This window comes from Monodon monoceros, unplaced genomic scaffold, assembly GCF_005190385.1.
Source record: "Monodon monoceros isolate NGI ecotype Baffin Bay Population unplaced genomic scaffold, NGI_Narwhal_1 Super_Scaffold_22, whole genome shotgun sequence".
Taxonomy (NCBI): Eukaryota; Metazoa; Chordata; class Mammalia; order Artiodactyla; family Monodontidae; genus Monodon; species Monodon monoceros.
In genome coordinates, this window is record NW_021703779.1 from 15152165 (window position 1) to 15158850 (window position 6686).

Consider the following 6686-nt stretch of genomic DNA (forward strand, 5'->3'; position numbering starts at 1 on the left):
TATACATATAACTATATTATATACACATAATATAACTATATATATATATATATATATATATATATATATATTCTTTTCCAGATTCTTTTCCGTTGTAGGTTGTTACAAGATATTGAATATAGTTTCCTGTGTTATACAGTAGGTCCTTGTTGTTTATTTATTTTATACTTAGTAGCGTGTATCTGTTCATCCCAAACTCCTAGTTTATCCCTCCCCACCTTTCCCCTTTGGTAACTGTAAGTTTGTTTTCTATGTGTCCACGAGTCTATTTCTGTTTTGTAAATAAGCTCCTTTGTATCATTTTTTTAGATTCCACATACAAGTGATATCATATGGTATTTGTCTTTCTCTGACTTACTTCACTTAGTATGATCATCTCTAGGTCCATCCATGTTGCTGCAAATGGCATTATTTCATTCTTTTTTATGGCTGAGTAATATTCCATTGTATATATGTACCACATCTTCTTTATCCATTCCTCTGTCGATGGACGTTTAGGTTGCTTCCATGTCTTTAACAGTTACTTGTCGAAGTCCTCCTACATAAAGAGAACTAAAGTAGGTTCTGTGGGAGATGTAAGCCATGGGTCCTCCCTTGATATTGACAGTCAAGTCAGAAAGACAAGACATAAGGGTGATGGCAGCTACTGCTGGTACAAGGGATCCAAGTCCAAAGAGAGAACCTTGCTGGCTCAAAGCCACTCAGAGCAGTGAGAGGACAGGAGATAGAAACAAATTCTCCTGACCCTGGGCGCAGGACTCTTAGCGCTCTGTCAGAGTCAGGGGAGTGCCTCCAAGATGCTGCTAGTGTGAAAGCCACCAGTGTACAGTGGGCTTCCAAATTCAGCAGAGCCATGTACTTCAACCACGTTCCAGTTCAGATCATTTTCTGCACTTGTCTTCAATCAAATTAAAATATCAATTACTGACCTACTTCCTCCCTCCACTTATTTTTGTTAGATCTCTTGATTTCAGAACAGCCCTTACCCCTTATCTGGGACTCAAGCAAAACAAAACAAAACAAAAACAATCCTGTAATCCTGCATGTACGTCTTATGACGCTTTCAGTTGCAAGCAGTAGAGACCTGACTCGAAGAAGAAGCTTTGAAGCAGTGTAATGATGTACGTAATAGGAAGTGCAAGTTCAGGTGGCTCCAGAGGTGGCTGGTTGTTCTAGCAGTTCAATAACATCCTCACAGTTCCAGGTTCTTTCTCTGTTTCTGTTGTGCTGCCTTGAGCATCAGCTCCCTCCTAGCATCATAGTGACCATCCATCCTGCTTTGCTGGGAAAACCCAGTTTATGCCTTTTGCCCTGACATAATTAGCAACAGCAACCCCTTTCATCCTCAGTAGTGTCCCTGTTTAGATGATCAATCATATGGTCACCTGCATCGTGTTCTTGCTGCCAGTTGCAACTATGGTTACATTGTCTTCACGTCCGTTGGGGGAGGGTGGTATTCTCTCCTGGAACGGTAAGAACTTACCCATAAAGCCCCCAGCAAATCTCTCCTCTCATCTGTTTGGTCCAAGTTATAGCAGGAGGGATGCAATTAGCCTCAGATCAAACAGGCCCCACCCTAAAGTTAGGATCAAATTTAAGGTACATGATTTCATAGGAGAGGGATGGATACCTGAACAGCATTAGGTTTCTATTAGGAAGGAGGAATGGAGAGTGCAGAATGGAGCAGCCACAAGCAATGCCCTTTATAATAAGCCTCCTTCTTACTCTTAACAATTTACCCAAATCCTCTGAAATCACATGTCCTCCTGACTGAGACTAGACAGAGCTACAACTGGACTGTGAGAGACTCCATTGCCTGGCAGGGACGGTACCTCATTACTCTGGGTGTTGTAGCATGTAGCTTATTACTGTAAAGTAATAGCTGTTTGAGATACGCTTGTCGATTGCCTAACTGAAGGACCACTCACAAACCCTTTGATTCACTCTTTGCTAAAATTATCAGAGATTTCACATGGACTCTACTGTGGTCTTTGGATAAAATCAGGGCATAAGAAATTTCATATGAAATCTCTGAATGAAGAATACTGAAGCGCCCATGCCGACCACATTAGAAGTCTCTGTTCTATCAAAATTGTCAAAACCTTTCCCTTACCCTGTGGCTCTGTATATTCCTTAGGTTAAAATGTCATTGCAGCTGGACTGTCTCTCTCAATGCTCTCCATCCTCTTTCCCGGAGCCTGGGTTGGATTTCAATCCTCTGTGATTTAATTACCCCTTGCATTTTTTTACCAGTATTTGTCCCTTTTGCATTGTGACTATGTTTTCAAATGCCTGCCTCATTCAATCACTTAATCATCCAGTAAATATTCTTGACCACAGAAAAATTTTTAAAGAGTTTCAATTTTAAATACATTGTTCAACTTCAATAAAATATAGGCCCCTTAAGAATTTCTTTTAAGCAGTGGACCCTTTCCCCCAGTCACATTCATACCCATGAGCGTTAACTGACATCAACAACTTCATGGCTTCCAGGAACTCCTACAGAAATCCGCAACAGTGTTCATTGCAGATCAGATCAAATCACGTTGGCACGGCCCAGGGTGATGGGCTCGGCCAACAACTCAAGTCACATGTGTCTTCTGCGGAGCTCATCAACACCCACTGCTTCGACCAACACCCAGAGGCCAGTAACTCCCAAATCTAGGTCTGCAGCTTAGATTTTGAACTCCAAAATCTAGGCAAATGCCTATTGGACTTCTCTATGTGGCTACCCAACGAGTACTTCCAACTCAAGATGTCCTAACCAGAGCTCCCTGGAGCGCACACTGACCGTGCTCCAGCCCCCTCCCTGGGATGCTACCATTTTAACGTGCTTCACAGACGTCCAGCTGCCAGTATCTTCTCCCTGTACCCGAGAAGGACTCGCTGCCTATGCTGGGTAGCAGGTCAAAAGTGCCAGAAACTCAGCACCCCCTGGGCCCTTAACCAGCTTCCTCACCTCTTGATGGAACAATTCTGAAGTGAGTGTTTTTCATCGTGTCCAAGAGTTTGCCTGTGGGATTAAGCTGCAGCTGCCCATGGTAGAAATTGGCCTTGATAACATCCCCGCTATTGGCTGCCGCCCCTCTCTCTCCCTTCTCTACTCCCCTACCAGTGTTTCCTTCACTTTCACATTCAGGATCCGCTTCTGGGGGACCCTACAGCATTCATCATCTCCAGCCCCAAATCTGCTTCTCTTCCTAAGGACCTCTGTCTCAGTGATCACACCCTCACCCACTCTGTCACCCAATTCAGAAAGTCAGGCGTAAGTTACTCCAACTCCTGTTTCCTCCGGCACTAAGTCCTGTTGATTCTGTATCCCGAGTATCACTCGACTCAAGTTCTGATCCTTCATCTCTGCTGGCACTGCTTTGACTCAAACTCCGATCATTGGCACAGTCTCTCTCACCTGGTCTCCCTGCTGCCAATCTCACCCCCCTCCATTCAGCCCTTCACACCCAACACCAGAGTGATCATTCCTCAACCCACATCTTTCCTGGTCACTCCCTTGCTTAAAGTCCTTCAATGGCTCCCCATTGACTACAAGAAAAAGCTCCTTTACAGGACAGACCAGGGACCTCAACTGACCCCTAGCTTCCTCCACCCCTCTTTGCTGCTGTTCCTCACAGCCCCTGCTCCAGCCTCACAGAGTATTTGCAGCCTCCAGAACATGCTTTGCATCCGAGCTTTGGTGCCTGCTGTTCACTTGTAATGACTTTTTCTTACTTTGAAAAACTCCCATTCATCTCTCACTGCTCTGCTCTTGTCACCATCTCTATGCCATCTTTTCTGACTGCCCTGCTCCATGCCACTCCCACACAGTGATGGGCCCACTCCTTCGGGGTTCGCCTAGCCCGTTTTACAACTCCTCATGTACATATAGTGTCGCACTGTATTATTAATAGTTTATTTACTGGCCTGTGAGCTCCTTGAGCTCAGCAACGTATGTTGACCATCTCTCTCACTGCGCTCCTTAGCTCAGTGACTGGCACACAGCAGATGCTTCATAGATGTCTACTGGACACATGAATGAATCACTCGTCTAGCAGGTATGTGAAAACTAGATTATTAATAGATGCTGTATTAGAGAAGCAGGATATAGATCAAGAATCAGATCTGAGATGGGAACTTTCCTGAGTCCTTATTTAAAATCACCAAATATTTGAATTTTAGATCTCAAAAATCACCCTGATCAACCCTGAAAGATTTTTTTGCTTCTTTCCTGCTGTTTGGGCATGTCCTTTCCTCCCTCCATTTTCTGTACGAATGCAGTTCTTCCATATTAATGTCCTATTTCTGTCCCCAAACATCTCCTCCCCCCAATCCAGACCCTCCTTTATGGACTCCTCTTTTCCCCTTCTCTCTGCAAGGGCAGCCACAGTGAAAATACAGAGGGGTGCCACTGCACATTTCTCTGGAAATGGGGGCCATGATGCCTGTTTATTATGCATTAATCTGAATCAATATAGTCCTTCCTGAAAACACAAGCACCTCAAAGGGCAGCAAATATGAATCACAACTGCCAGTGAGGATCAAACATTAACCCAGGGCTGTGATGAGGCCAACAAAAGAAATAGGCTAGTAATTGCCTTCCAGGATATCAGTCCCTACCTTATACACACATACCCCCTCAACACACACAAAACCTTTATGGATCTTTCAGCCATGAACTTGCCCGATTATAATTGCCCAGCTGTGTCTTTAGTTGTATTCAGGCTCGGTCCTGGCAACCGAGACCTCACGTACCTGACCCAAAGACTCGGTTCTGAGATCTATAGAGGAAGTGTTTGGTTTCTGAAATGGTTGAAGACGAATTCACAGACAAATATTTCCACAGGTATCATTAATGACTTGGAGCTGACTTAAAACTCCCAGAGCCTGACTGAAGCAAGTAGGAACTGGTACTTTTTGTTGATATTCATTTCTATCAGTTCTTAAACTTGCATTGTGTGTCTTTCTGCCCTTAAGTCGATTGGGTACTCCTTAGTTGAACTCTTTTTTTTTTCAAAAGAGGAAATTCAGTATCAAGGAATGGTACCACCAGGGCTGACTTCTCCCTTAGGACCAGTAGGCACGGTGCCTGAGGCCCAAAATACTTTTCAGGGCCTCAGGGAAATGTTTTCATTTCTTTTAAAATCAGAAGAAAATGTGATCTTTGAGGTCGAAGAAGTTGTTTTAATATATAATATTAATTCATTCGTCTTCACACCAATGCAGTCGTAAAATGTAGTTTTTACTATTTTTTCTATGGAGGAAAGAGTCCACAAAGGCAAAGGGCCCACGAAAGGTATAACGTGGTCCTGGTTTCTACCACATTATGCTTGCAACACGACAGGGTTAGAGTAGAACCTTTCAAACACAAGTTCAGGTTCCCATACTAATCATGAACTTGCCAGACTGCTCTCTATGTACTGTACCCTCTGGCCACCCCAAATTCTACAAGAGGGAAGCCATAGCCACTACTCATGTGAGTGCTGAAACTCAAGGAGGTTTGAACACGCAAAGGACAGCTAGATTCAGACTGCTCTCAGCTCTGATTCAAGTAATTTCTTCTCTGCCCTTCTCTCTCAAATGTCTGCATCCTGTTTTGATTACCAGAAAAAAAAATCTTTTCACCTTTCGGGATTAATTAAACCAATGGAGTTGCTTCCTTCGCCCTCTTAAAACATTTATAGGATTTAGGTTTTTTACTTTGTTTTAAAATGATCAATACTGCTACTGACACCTATGATTTATTTACTGGTTAGCGACCACATAGTCATCATCTCTGTAACGCCAGTTCTTAGCCCAGTGTCTGGCAAACACTAGGTGCTTAATAAATGTTAACATTAACAGATGAATCACCTTAAAGGCAAGTATGCGGAAATGAGATTATGTCTGTAGGCTAATTTTGTCTTTAATAATCTCACACCTTGTGAGAAGGATCTCCGACCTGTATCACAATTGGCATTTTAGGAGGTGGTCGCTGGGCCCTCACCACCTCTCCGGCCTCCATCCACCAGTCACTTCCTCCCTCCTGGGCTCTGTTCTCTCTCCTCTGCATCCTGGGGTCTGAAATGGTCCCCAGCCCGCCGGGAGGCAGCAGGGTCCCCGCTCCGCCGGCTCTCCCCGGCGTCGGCTCCGCCCCCCGCGCCCCGGCACCCCCTCCCCCCCCCCCCCCGCGCCTCCGACAGCCACGCCCTCCCCGTGGGCGAGATCACCTGTCCCTCCTCCGCCACCGCCTCCTCGGGTACCCTTTCGCCCCCCCTCCTGCTCCCCCTCCTCCGCCACCTCCCCCAAGCCCTCCCCTTCCCCGCCTCCTCCCACCCCTCGGTGTATATAGTAAAGGCCGGGCGCCGCACGCAGACACACTCGTCTGGACACAGGCGCACACACGCTCACGCACGACCGGCAGCAGCGGCGGCGACAGCAGCTCGGTGACAGCGGCGACGGCAGCTCCCACCGCTGCGCACCCCCTTCAGGCGGCCGGCGGCGAGGCCAGACCGGAGAGTTCCCGCACCCGCGACCACCCCTTGGCTTCCTGGAGGCGGCGGCCGCGATTGCAAGGTAGCGGCCGCGACGCCCCCGTGCGGGCCGGGGTACCCCCCCGCCCCGTGCCCTCCCCGCGCGGACCTGCCACCGGGACGCAGGGGGCGCGCCGGGCTGGGCGCGCCTGGCGGGGCCCGGCGCCCGGGGAGGGGCCTGCT

At 46.9% G+C, this 6686-nt stretch overlaps 1 protein-coding gene across 1 annotated transcript in view; it reads left to right on the plus strand.

The window, feature by feature from the left end:
- SCML1 (Scm polycomb group protein like 1) overlaps positions 1-6686 on the plus strand; it is a 49839-nt gene that overhangs the window by 42792 nt on the left and 361 nt on the right. The gene's annotated exons all lie outside the window — the stretch shown is intronic.